Source organism: Herpailurus yagouaroundi, unplaced genomic scaffold (genome assembly GCF_014898765.1).
Source record: "Herpailurus yagouaroundi ecotype Mexico unplaced genomic scaffold, PumYag 557, whole genome shotgun sequence".
Taxonomy (NCBI): Eukaryota; Metazoa; Chordata; class Mammalia; order Carnivora; family Felidae; genus Herpailurus; species Herpailurus yagouaroundi.
Window position 1 is genome coordinate 1088331 of NW_024412774.1, and position 14435 is coordinate 1102765.

A 14435-nucleotide genomic window follows, 5' to 3' on the forward strand; every position below is an offset into this window, starting at 1 on the left:
TTGTTTGGAAGAGTAAACATTAAGTGGCCCGATATTTGATTCAAACCATGTTTGGATATTCTATCTCTTTTCATTAAACAGATCTACAGATGAGTAATCTTTCCTGAGTAATTAGCATCCCAGTTACTTAAGCTATGTTCTCCAAATGCAGTTCCTCACTAAAAGATTAGTGTCTATTTAAAAATTGCCAATTCCAGATTTAGGGCAGGAACTGTTTGAGATGGGACATCTGTTCAAACCAGGACATAAGGAAATTCTCCCATATGACCAGAATCACGTTAAGGTGAGGATGACACGGGATTCAACTTGAAAAGAATCCCACTCCACACAAATTAAGCAAATCCCACACATTAAGCATTGAAGAAAAGTACCTGGACAAGATTTAAACACAGCAAGTATTTTAAATATCCACCTACTTCTAATGATAGAAAGCCACAGTGGTTAAGCTTTGAGAAAGTTAAGGAACTGACTAGTTATTCGGTGAGCCGGAAAAAAAGGGAGGGGAAATACGAATCATTTCTCCTATCCTTTCAGTACGAATTGTCCCAGGGTAATCAAAGAGAGGATGAGGAAAAATTCTTTGTGGAGAATTCTAAATGAAAATGATTAAGGAGTGCACTTACTGTGATGAGCACCGGGTGTTATAGGAAGTGTTGAATCACTGTATCCTACACCTGAAACTAATATTACATTGTATAATAACTGACTGGAGTTTGAATAAAAACTTAAAAAAAAAAAATGAAAATGCAGAAGTAGTAATAGGATATTAACATTTTCCTTCTTCTAATATGGTAATAGATCTGCGGAATGATCACCAGATAGCAGCTGAAGCCAATGGATGCCAGGCTGGTGGGAAATTGATATTGACAGTTGCTTATACACATGGACATGTTAATCAATCCTTACATCACAGAAGGGGTTACAGCTTGTCATAATGGCACCCAGTTGTGGACAATGAGGACACTGCACCGCCCTGCAAGTATCCTTGAGGAAAAGCTGAACCTGAATTTGATTATCCTCTAGAGCTAATTATGCATTTGTTGGCAATTTAAGAAAATATGTTAGACAAAATCAAATTGGCACAATTAGCTAGAATGATGCAAATGATTCTAAACAGATGATCCATATTCTTCATAAAAATGAAAAAGTAAGGAAAATAAAAGAGGGAGAGATATTAATTAAGAGAGGCCTAAAAGACAAAACAGGTAAATGCCATTCAGGGACAAAGTTGAAATCCTGATTCGAATGGTCTAAATCTTTAAAACATTTTTTTTTTTAATTTTTTTCAACGTTTATTTATTTTTGGGACAGAGAGAGACAGAGCATGAACGGGGGAGGGGCAGAGAGAGAGGGAGACACAGAATCAGAAACAGGCTCCAGGCTCTGAGCCATCAGCCCAGAGCCTGACGCGGGGCTCCAACTCCCGGACCGCGTGATTGTGACCTGGCTGAAGTCGGACGCTTAACCGACTGCGCCACCCAGGCGCCCCTAAAACATATTTCTTTTGACAAAATTGGGAAAGTGTGAAATGTGACTGTGTATTTGATGTTATTGTTATTTTTTGCAGGTGTTAAAATCATATACATATTCTGCTCAGGAATGAATTCCATGTTTTAAAGATATATTTATAATTATTTATTATTGTGTATAATGACATGCCTGGGATTTTCCATAATCCATCAGAGGAACATGGGTGAGATATAGATTAAATGGGAAGGCTATGAGTCAATATTTCATTTTTGAGCCTCATAATTCTTTTATGGGGTTTATTACGCTCTTCTCTTCTTGAGTATAAGAGACATTTTGCACCATAAAACAGCTATATAAAGTAGCTTTCATAAATTTTTCCTGCCAACAATAATTTCATGAATTTTTCCCACTCATGTTTCATTCTAAGACAGTACATTTTAATTCATTGTTTTTCTTGTTCCAGTATTTTATTCTTAAAATATTTGTAAGTGTTTTATTAAATTTTGGAGTCACAGATTCAAGTGAGTTCCATATTCAGAAATACAGAGACATGGGCACTGTGCCATCTGGAGACAGTAACTCCCGCCTAATTTACAGGCCCTTCTAAGCTCAGCCAGTTATTCAGATATGTTTTTTAGATAACCACATCTTCCAAAATAAGAGAAGAATCTATCTTGTTACAAAAAACATCCCAATGTTGAAATGTGGAAAGTCTACCTTAATGGAACTCTGGGGGCGCCTGGGTGGCTCAGTCAGTTAAGCACCAACTCTTGATTTTGGCTCAGGTCATGACCTCACGGTTTGGGAGATCGAGCCCTGCGTCAGGCTTTGCGCTCAGAGCACAGAACCTGCTTGGGATTTTCTCTCTCTCCCTTTCTCTCTGCCCCTCCCCCTCTGACACTTTCTCTCTCTCTCAAAATAAATAAACATTAAAAAAAGAAAAAAAGAAAACTCTCTGTGTGGCACACAAAACTGCTCTGCTTTGGAGGAGATCTAAGGATGGCCAGTGTGTTACATCAAATAAAAGCATCTTTAGTCAATGATAAAAATGCATAAATACAAAAGAAAATAAGAAAATAGTAAATTTAACAATATTTAAGGAGAGATCCTCTTGAAGAACATTTCTTTCTCTCAGAAATGCACAGATAGTTCAGTACTGAATGTTGAAATATAGTGATATTCTCAAGTGGACTGGGGACAGATCAGCATGCCAGCTACCAGTAAGCCGACTTGCTAATTTCTTATTGTGATATTTCCATGTTGAAATGAGAGTAACTGCGAGATGATGTTACTGTAAATGAAAACTTTAAGTGTTCATGTCAAGATTTGAGATGATTGTGTAATCCAGAAAAAGTATAGAATTATAGAAAACATTATTAGATTTAATAGCATAGCTTATGATACACATACTCGCTAGAAAAAATCAGAAATCAACAGATTTCATGTCTACAGGAATATTATCTTTTTTTTAAGTTTATTTATTTTGAGAGAGACAGAGACAGCACAAGTAGGGGAGGGGCATAGGGAGAGAGAGAGAGAGAGAGAGAGAGAGAGAGAGAGAGAGAGAATCCCAAGCAGGCTCCGTGCTGCCAGGGCAGAGCCCAATGGGGGGCTTGAACTCACAAACCGCGAGATCATGACCTGAGCTGAAACCAATATTTGGATTCTTAACTGACTGAGCCACCCAGGCATCTCAGGAATATTATCTTTAAAACAAGAATGGAGATTATTGTGAATATGAGTAATTACAACTTTGCAAAGTAGCACTAAAATTAAAGAATTGTGTGGAATGATGAGACAAAAGTAAAAATTCTTAATATATTAAGATCAAACTGCAGTGCCTGGGTGGCTCAGTTGGTTGGGCATGTGACTCTTGATTTCGGCTCAGGCCATGATCTCATGGTTCATGAGATCGAGTCCAACGTCAGCTCTGTCCTGACACAGTGGAGCCTGCATGGGATATTCTCTCTCTCTCTCTCTCTCTCTCTCTCTCTCTGCGCCACTCTCCTGCTCATGCTCTCTCTCTCTCTCTCAAAATAAATAAATATACATAAAAAACCAACCAGGGGTGCCTGGGTGGCTCAGTCGGTTAAGTGTCTGACTTCGGCTCAGGTCATGATCTTGTGGTCTGAGGGCTGGAGAGCCCCGTGTGGGGTTCTGTGCTGACAGCTCAGAGCCTGGAGCCTGCTTCAGATTATGTGTCTCTCTCTCTCTGCTCCTCCCCTGCTCGCGCTCTCCCTCTCTCTCAAAAGTAAATAAACATTAAAAAAAATATATCAAACTAAAATAGCAGAGACTCACTGTAGATTGAGAGAGAAAACTGAAAACTGTAAACAATCTGATTCATAAAGCATGCATCTTATTTATACAATACCCATTAAATAGTAATCTAAATTCTAATAATTTCATGGCATTTGGGCAATAAAAATGAGTACGTTTAAATTATGCAATGCAGAGAATTTTCTCTCACAAAGATAAATTGTATTAGCAGCACCTTTCAGTGATATAGAAATCTATAGTTAGTTCAACAAAACATAGCAGGATTATAAACCCTCATGCACGCACATAAACAAACACACATAAGGTCAACTAAAATTTAATTATTTGTGAAAATAACATTAAATCAATTAAAAAATTTGAGGTTTGGTTGGTAAAATAGAGGTAAACATTGACCTCACACATCAGAGAGCTTTAAAGACAAGATCCTAAATTAAAGAATGCCAAATACTGTAAGTCAAATAATTATGTGTATATTTTTAATATTTTTGGATAGGGAGAATCATGACCACATATGGCACAGATCAGAAGCCATTGTATTTCATATAAATGAATTAAAAATTTAACTAAAATTAAAATTAAACCAGAATATAGTAAGTACACATGTAGAATTAGAAAATTATTAATAACTCAGTATTGATATTAATCAATTGGATAAATGATGAAAAAATGCCAACCAAATGTATGAAAAAGTAGAAGTTAATAAAAGATTTGTCTCACAAATGATCACAAATGTAATGAAATCAAAATAATATTCTATTATTTTAAATTATGACATATATTCACTTGTCTGAGTTTTATTATGAGTCAAATTTCTCCAATAGGAGTTTTACATTTTTACCTTTTCTACCATAAGGTATAATTAACAAAACCACAAATAACCAAATAATTGGAAGGCCTTTAAAATCACCTGAATGTTGGGGTGCCTGTGTGGCTTAGTCGGTTAAGCATCCAACTCTCGGTTTTGGCTCAGGTCATGACCTCAGAGTTCGTGAATTTGAGTCCCACACTGGGCTCTGCACTAACAGAGCAGAGCCTGCTTGGGATTCTCTCTCTCCCTCTTTCTGACTCTCTCTGTCTCAACAAAAATACATAAACTTAAAATAAAATACAAAATATAAAACAAAACAAAACAAAACAGCCTTAATGTTTAATAATGTTGAAAATCTGGGGCCCCTGGGTGGCTCAGTCAGTTAAGCATTCGACTCTTGATTTAGGCTCAGACCATAATCTCACAGTTCATGAGTTCGAGCCCCACGTTGGGCTCTGCGCTCAAATTGCAGAGCCTGCTTGAGATTCTCTCTCTTTCTCTCTCTGCCCCTTCCCCGTGCTCTCTCTCTCTCTTAAAAATAAATGCACAAACATTTTAAAAAATAAATAAATAATACAAAATACTTAAAAAATAAAAATGTTGAAAATCTGAGTATAGACTAATCATAGATTTCTATATTTAATCTTGTAGAGATTTATCAACCATTTTTACCTCAATGGCATTTAACAGCCAATGATTTTTAGCTTAAAAGGCATTTAATTTGGCACTTTAGAAAAAAGGATTGTCTTTCACAATCATATTTCAGTAGTTTCGATTACATTGTCAACAATGTAATTATAATAGAGAACAATGAGCATTGTGGTTCAGGGGAAGAAACCGTCCCCTCATAACCATGCTCGTGGGCCCATGGAAGTGTCAGTGCCGGGCAGGGGACGTGCTGACCCCACCAGCACTCATCCCCTGTGGTCCATGGACATGAACTCTCAGGTGTAACAAAAATATATCACAGAACTGGAGATGAGAGCAGGGGGAAGGGGAAAGACTGGGACTCATTTTGAAGAGAAATCATAAAATGGATGTGAAGCACAAAATGCAGGTCAATCGCCCTGGGATGGAATGACCCGTTTCCTTAAGCCACAGAGACCACATCGCTGTGGTTATTGAGCCTGCAGCCCCTGAAGAACTGTGGTGATTCACAGGCGACCATGCCTCAGTTTCCCCTGATCACAGGAGTTCTGTGGAGACACAGGGAGGATTCAGTTAAGTGCCTCCTGTTCTCAAGGGCAGGTAGATGAACTTGGCTGTCAATCAAGGTCTCCGGTCAAAATTTTTTTATGGAAAAAGAAATTTCCTAAACTAGGTAAGTGTGGGAGTGGCAGAGAGAGGAGAGGGAAGAGAAAGAGAGAGATTGATGCCACAATTTGGAGGCTTCAATGACAACGGCAAGGTATTTAAAAATGTAATTGAGAGGGAGGTGTTTTAAACTTCCTGATTGTTCCTTATCACGATCTTTAGCAGTATTTTACTTTTATGTGTGATTTGAATGCCTATAAACAGGAGACCAAGTGAGACTTTCATTCCTCTGAATGGCAGAGTCATGTGAACAGCCTCTACTCAGGAGAGAAAGGCAGAGACATGTTATTACAGACTTCCTTCAGCCCAACATCCTCTGCCACCATAAGAAATGCACACAACAGCCTGAAACTCAGGCACCAGGCCTCTGCTCAGTGGCTGGCAGTCCCCTTCCTTATGTTGCTACTCCCCACTTGCCTGTGGTGCGAAGCTGGTGGGTCCAGGTGTGCGGGCAGGGAAAAGGAAGAGAAGATTACAAAGAGGGTATCGCCAGGACGAGAGAGGGGGTGTTGAGCAGTGCCAGGGCCAGCGGACAAGAGTGGAGGCCGGCTTCTGGTTCTCTCAGCAAACATCTTTCCTAAATATATAAGAAATGTGTATTCTCTGACCCCAGAAAGCAGAGATATTCTACAGAGAATAGTTATTTCTGGATTTCCTGATATAAAATACTTCTAAGAATGTTGCTTATCTGCCAAGAATTGCTACCTCCCCAGCTGGCATCTGTGGTCAGGACAGTGGATGTCTGTTCGGGAACAGAACCTCAGGATAAAGGTTGGGGAGGCCATGATCGCGTCTCCTTGCTGGGAAGGGATTATCATTTCACCTGTGATTGCAGGTGACAGTTGTGACTGTCTGCAAGGGGAGAGGAAATTATCTGTGAAAACACTTGTGAATTGTGTATACAGAACCACACACTATTAACATTTAATAATAGAGATTGCCAACAGATGTGGCAAAATATCCGAGAAAGGTATTACCTGGGAAATACGGGGGGAGGGGAGTAAAAAGGGACGGCAAGGCAGACGCACAGCGAACGCTGAAATCTATTAAAGGAGAGAATGCGGTTGAGCAAATTTCTCTGTTGGATCCTTCATCATTTAGAAGGTTTTGTTTTCAAAGTGTGAGTTGTCAGCCGCTTAATCGTGCTGAGCTACGATGTGGAATTCTTTTATTCTGACTGGGACTTCTCGAGCTCTTAGTTTCCAACAAGTTGGAAAAAAGTTTCAGCCCTTTTGTATTAATTTTGTTTTTTGTTTTTTGTTTTTTTTACCCCTCTGCTTCTGCCATCCCAAATGTGTCTATTTATATATTTCTACAAGTCATTTACAGTCTTTTTTTTTTTTCTCTCTCTCCTTCCCTGTGGTTCTTTCCCTGTAACGTCCATAGCTACAGGTTCACTGATCTTTTGTTACAAGTTGTTTTATCTGCTGCCCATCCCATGCAGCATATTTTATTTTACTTAAATTTTAGTTAGTTAACATACAGTGCGTATGTTAGAGTCCACTGTCTCTTTCCATAATTTGACTATTGTTGAGAATAAACATCAAGGTGCATGTGCCCCTTCAAATCAGCAGTTTTGTGTTCTTTGGATAAATTCCCAGCAGTACAATTGCTGGGTTGTAGGGTGGTTCTATTTTAACGTTTTGAGGAATTTTCATTCTGTTTTTTCTGCATTTCATTGTATCTATTTTTTTTCTAGAAAGTGAAACTTTCTTTTTTTTTTAAAGTTTATTTATTTATTTCGAGAGAGAGAGAAGGCACAAGTAGGGAAGGAGCAGAGACAGAGAAGGAGAGAGAGAGAATCCCAAGCAGGCTCTGCACTGCCAGTGCAGAGCCTGATGTGGGGCTCGGGGCAAGATCATGACCTGAGCCGAAGTTGGACGCTTAATGGACTGAGCCACCCAGGCGCCCCATCACTGTATCTAAATTTTACATCAAGAGGATAAACTGTGAATAAATATTGAGCTCTATGATATGCACGCTGGATTCTTTGGGGGGGAGTGTGCAGATGCATGTAACTTACTTTGAATGTTTAAAAATTAAGATGGATTAATGCCTGCATAGAAAATCATACGTACACAGTGGACTTACAGCTGTCCCTTGTAAAATTCATTCTGTTTGCTGTTTACTTGAAAACTTTCACAATAAAAAGTAATCAATTGCAGATGGATTCCATGTGGATTCTAGACGGATTTATCCTTAAAATGAGAAAGACTCTCAGGTGATAGAATTCAGATAAAGAAAAGCTCTTTGAATTTCTCAGTAATATTTAAGAGTGTAAAAGTGTCCTGAGACCAAAAGTTTTGAGAACCTCTAGCCTAGAATGATATGTGATTATATGAGTCAGCATACATGGACAAGATCTTGTATAATAGCACTGTTATAAGTGCCCCAAACTGGAAGCAATCCAAAGGCTCAACAATGGGAGAATGGCTAGATGAATTATGACAACAAAATTCTTAAGAGCACTGAAAATGAGTAGGACAGAGAACATGAAACAATGTCGATCAATCTTACACTTATCATGCAAAAGAAGTAAGGCCAAACAGAGCCCATATGATATGATTCCAGGAAAATTTAAGCTACATGTTGGAGATTTACACATTGTAGGGAAAGCTATTGGGCAAATCCAGTAAATGATGTCCTAAAACAGGGGACTGGGGTCTCTTGTGTCTGTCTCTGGAAGAGATGTGGAAAGTGCTAAGCGATATCCATCTGGCCATTCTGTGAAAATAGAACAAAAGTTTATACCTACTGTCTCCCAGGAAGTATTTTGATCCAAAAGCTGCCATTGTCTGAGGGGTCCTTTTTGAGAAAATACCTGAAGGTTTGGCTGAGGCAAATTGAATAAGAATCAGATCTGTGCATCTCCCTTTGTGCCTGATGACGGTATGACGTATGCTATGAACAGCTGTGCGAAATCTGAACTTTTATTTAATATAGGGGAGGAAGAGTTCATAAATTTTGTTGTCCATGTCATAGGAAACTAAAATGTAATGAGATTTTAGTGTTATTTTCAGCCCTAATCAACTTTCCATTTTGCCTCATAGTCTATAAACCTTCTTGGTCATCCCAGCCTGTGCAAAACAGCATTTTCTGCCATGTCCAGACAGCAGGACTTGTCTCAAAAAAATGTTTCTCAGGATTGGGACCCCAGCTCAGATGTACCCTACGACCCAGCAATTGCACTACGAGGTATTTATCCAAGGGATACAGGTGTGCTGTTTCGAAGGGACACATGCACCCCCATGTTGATAGCAGCACTATAGACAACAGCGAAAGTATGGAAAGAGCCCAAATGTCCACCGATGGATGAATGGATAAAGAAGATGTGGTATACACACACACACACACACACACACACACACACACACACACACACACAATGGAGTATTACTCGGCAATCAAAAAGAACGAAAGCTTGCCATTTGCAACTACATGGATGGAACTGGAGGGTATTATGCTAAGGGAAATTAGTCAGTCAGAGAAAGACAAATATCATATGACTTCACTCATATGAGGACTTTAAGACAAACAACAGATGAACACAAGGGAAGGGAAGCAAAAATAATATAAAAACAGGGAGGGGGACAAAACAGAAGAGACATAAATATGGAGAACAAACTGAGGGTTGCTGGAGGGGGTGTGGGAGGGGGATGGGCTAAATGGGTAAGGGGCATTAAGGAATCTACTCCTGAGATCATTGTTGCACTATATGCTAACTAATTCAGATGTAAATTAAAAAAATAAAGTTAAAAAAATTAAAATGATTTAAAAAAAAGATTCTCTCTCTCTCCCTCTGCCCCTCTGCCCCTCTCTCTGTCTCTCTGTCTCTCTCTGTCTCTCTCTCCAATAAAAAAATAAAAGCATCCTGCTCTCAGGAGAGGGGAAAGCACCCAGTTGGTTAGAATGCTGAATGCTGGAATAATAAACCCATCTGGACAGGTAGGGGGACACCCAGAGTCCCCTTTGATGATAGGGAGGCCCTCTGAGCACAGACAGGTTAACACATTCCTAAATGAATAGAAATATCAAAGCACCTTTAAAAACTGCGGTCTTGGAGTCACTTTTCCTTTAAAGAGACTTATTTCTGTACGACGGAGCTGGGAGTGTATTATCGTCCGCTGAGGGTAGAAATTCCAGAGATGCTCTATTACGGACCAATCAGGCCCTGGCTCCCAGAGATGAAGAAACCAGATGCCAGCACAACCAGGTGCCAGGCGTCTACCCAGGGGTGGGAGCTGACAAGCATTATCTCATCGCCCTTCATGTGTCCACAGAGAAGAAGATTAGAGGAAATATCTTCAGGGTCAGTGGGTTCGTCAGCAACAAGGGAACGATTTCAGGGCGCAGAGAAGGTGGAGCGGTGATGCCAGCCAGTCGCAGAGGAGCTGGCCACGGGCAACAGCGTTTCTCGGAATCCCTCAGAACACCGCCTTCCTGCCTCTGTTCGTGTGTGTTCACACTCCGAACCCAGCAGGCAGAACTGTTGCATTCATGTACTGCTCCTACTGTAAATGTGAGATGATGAGGTGCATTCTCTTCCTTCTAAGAGTCTAACGGTTATTTGAAAAGAACAGCTACTTACCAAATTGTTGTTCGATGCCAGTGACTGCAGGGGCAGGATCCATGCAGGTGTAGACAGGGGTCATCCGGACACTAAGATAAAGGTTTGCGACTCGGTGAGCTCACCTCCTTGCTGGGAAGTGACCGTCATTTCATCTGTAATTGCGCGGACAGTCTCTGCCGAGGGATCTGAGATTATTTCTGAAAAACATCTGTGGTTTGTGCGCAGCACTGAGAGCATTTAATGTTTATCAGTAAAGTTACCCAAGAGGGTGAGGTGAACAGAAACAACTAGAGGGAAGTCTTACTTTAGGTGTCTCAAAGATGATGAGGCGTTCATGGGACGTCAGCAGAAGACCCTGAAGTCTGAGAAGGAAGAGAATGAAGCAGAATACAATGCTTGATTCCTGCCTTTACGGTCTTTATTCCATTCTCCAAAATTATCACTTGTCACTAAGAAACCCACACAATGGCCTTGAGGTGAGCGAGAGGAAGCAGCAGGGACAAATTGCCAGAGGCCACACACCACTCACGTGTGGTTTAGCACACACGTGTAACTCCTCTGCGCCCGGTAGTTTTCTAAACCATCAAGATGTACAAGGAAACCAACTAGGCAAAGAATCCCTCAGAAAGCTTACATTCTCCTTGAGGATGAGACACAAACACAGGTCATTTGGTGATCATTCATTGCTGTGGACAATGAATACGGAGTGAGTGGTGAGTGCCGTAGGGAGGCGGGCATGTGCGGCCGTTGTAACTAGAATAGGAGGGGAGGGGTATCCCGGATCACAAGACATCTGACAAAGACCCGGAGGTGAGGGTGAGGGGTTGAGCCAGGTGTATGCCTTGTTTCCAGGCAGAAGAAGCAACCAGCACAAACACCCAGAGAGGCCAGAGCCCATGTGGTGTGTCCAGGGAAGGGCGAGCAGGGTGATGCGGCCAAAACCAGGCCATTTCGGAGGAGAGGGTGGAGAGACCGAGTCAGCGGTGAAGTGTGTGGGCACCTCAGGGGAAGCCACAGCCCATACAAGGCCTTGACCGGAAGCGGTGCACAGCCACTCTGTGGGGGATGGACGTGGAAGGGGCTGGAAGCACAGAAACCATTTAGAAGGTTCTGAGTGTGAGATGGTGAGGGTGCCAACTTGGAGGGAATGAGGTTGGTGATTAAAAGCGGTCACACCTGGGGACGCCCGGGGGCTCAGTTGGTTAAGCGTCCAACTTCAGCTCAGTTCATGATTTCCCGGTTGGTAGGTTTGAGCCCCACATCGGGCTCTGTGCTGACAGCTCAGAGCCTGGAGCCTGCTTTGGATTCTGTGTCTCTGTCTCTCTCTGCCCCTTCCCTGCTCGCACTCTGTCTCTCCATCTCTCTCAAAAATAAGTAAACATTAAAAAAAAAGTTCGTTAAGTGGTCAAACCTGGGTAAATTCTGAAGCCTATGGGACAGAGGTGAAGAGTGAGAAAGTGAGGACCCAAGGGTGAGTCTGGGAATTTTTGCCTGGGCAACTGGAATATGAGTTGTTATCAAAAAGAATAGGGAAGGGTGATGTTGGGGTAGGTTTTTAGGGGATATCAGGAATTTGGTTATGAACCTGTTCAGTCTCCGGTGCCTACTAGACCTTTAAGGATAATGTCAAGTAAGGAATTAGTGCTAAGTCTGAAATTTGGGAGTAGAACCTGGGCTGAACGCATCAATTTGAGAACTGTTGGTTCTCAGATGGTGCATCAGTTATAAGACAGGGTGAGATCCCACAGAAATGAAATAAGAGCTCGGGACATGGAAACAGGGAAATATCAGAAAATACCCTTGAGAGACTGTTGCACAAAAGTAAGAGACGTGGTGGGGCGCCTGGGTGGCTCAGTCGGTTAAGTGGCCGACTTCGGCTCAGGTCATGATCTCGCGGTCCGTGAGTTCGAGCCCCACGTCAGGCTCTGTGCTGACAGCTCAGAGCCTGGAGCCTGTTCCAGATTCTGTGTCTCCCTCTCTCTGATCCTCCCCTGTTCATGCTCTGTCTCTCTCTGTCTCAAAAATAAATAAACGTTAAAAAAAAGAGTCTGTTAAAAAAAAAAAAAAGTAAGAGACGTGGAAGAAGAGGAATCGTATTGGCCCAAAGAGTGAGTGGGGGCTATCACTTATGGGGAAGACAGTATTTAAATGCAGCTTGTCAAAGAAAAGTACAGCATCGGTAGCTCAAACCAAACAAGAGATTTGACCAACCACAGGGTTGGGTTCAGATTGGTCATTTCCTCCTGGAAGTTTTATCCCCTGTGCAGCTCCCACATGACACTGTCTGGCTGCATGCAAATTGAATCTTTAATCACTTGAGAGCAACCATCTCTATCCTGACATGACTTTTTTTTTTTTTAAAGCTTTTTTTAAGTTTATTTATTTTGAGAGAGTCAGAAACAGCACAAGTGGAGGAGGGGCAGAGAAAGAGGAGAGAGAGAATTCCAACTAGGCTCCGTACTCCCAGCACAGAGCCCGATGTGGGACTTGAATCCATGAAGCTGTGAGATCATGACGTGAGCTGAAACCAAGAGTTGGACACTTAACCACTGAGCCACCCAGGTGCCCCCATATCCCGACATGGCTTTTAAAGAAGGATTTTTCGGGCCCCCGGGTGGCTCAGTCGGTGGAGCGTCCGACTTCGGCCCAGGTCACGATCTCACAGTTCTGTATCTACCAGAGATTGACTCCATTACACAAGAGGTTGGTCCACAGACTTCCCCCCTGAATGATCCCGTTATCTATTTTTGACTTTTGCTGAGCTGGCCGTGGGATACCTTTAAGCTTCTTAGGTGCTCTCGGGTTGCAGAGGGGCCTGCTTAGTCACAATCTCTTCAAAGAAATGTCATGTGCCCGCATACTGTTCTTCTGATTTTGCTGAGATCTTACAAAAGGTTGTACAGCAACACCTGTGGCTAGTTCTCCAGAACATGCTTTTCTCACCATGAATCACTTCCTTTCAATGTCTTTTGCAACTAAGACAGGATAAGAATTTCCCAAATCATCAAATCTTGGGTCTTTTCTGTTTAATAGTTCTTCCCTACATTTATCTCTTCCCTATTACATTTTACCATAAATGGTAAGAGACAAGGCCACACATTCAACACTTTGTTTAGAAATTTCCTCAGCTCAAAACGTCCATATAAAGACTTTATATTAACATTTGCAGGAGCTTTGTTTTGAATACTCAGAATTTGGGGGGAAAAAACAAAAGGCAATTCAGATAAAGGGATAAACTGCAGTATATTCCATCAGAGCATTACTCAGCAATGAAGAGAACGAGCTATTTATACACACAACAGGAGTGATTCTTAAAATAAAGCTGCATGGAAGATAGCAGATGATAATAAACTTCTAAGGTTCCACTATAAAGAAGAATCTAGAAAAGACACCTTTATCCATACTGGAAGTAAGTCAACGGTTGCCTAGGGAAGACACAGGAAGTATTAGGAAGGGGCATGAGGTAACTCGGGGGGGTAGGTATGTCCAAAAACATGGCTGGGTGATCCTCAGGTTTGTGCATATGTTAAGGCTTACCAAACGGTACGCTTTAAGTGTGTGCAGTATACTGCATGTGGACTACACCTTAAAGAAACTATAAAAAATGATTCCACTAACATCCAGGTCTTGTGCTTCTACTGGAACACCAGATCGAGCACCAATATAGCGACTCTACCTTCTCTCTCCAAATGCCCTGTGAAGACAGCCTCTTCCTCAGCACTAAGCAAAACTGGCAAGCAATGAAGGCTGTTTGCAAGGGAGTCCCCAGAAGCTCTGGCTGGTCACAAAAACTACAACTTTGGACCACAATGTCTGTGCCAGTTCTTGCCCATGCAGCAAAGACACTGGGTAAAGAGCCAGGGAGGTACAAGTATCAAGGTAAACTTTACATTCTTTGCTCTGCCACTGACCTTGGTCAGAGAGTGACACAGCCCTGGAGATCCTAAGAATTTCCACGCATCCCGATCTCATACAGCCACAGTGATTGGAATG

At 41.6% G+C, this 14435-nt stretch overlaps 1 protein-coding gene across 2 annotated transcripts in view; it reads right to left on the reverse strand.

Annotated features, from left to right (window-relative positions):
- Positions 1–14435, reverse strand: part of LOC121023457 (zinc finger protein 304-like) — a 498588-nt gene that overhangs the window by 117409 nt on the left and 366744 nt on the right. The window lies entirely within an intron of this gene.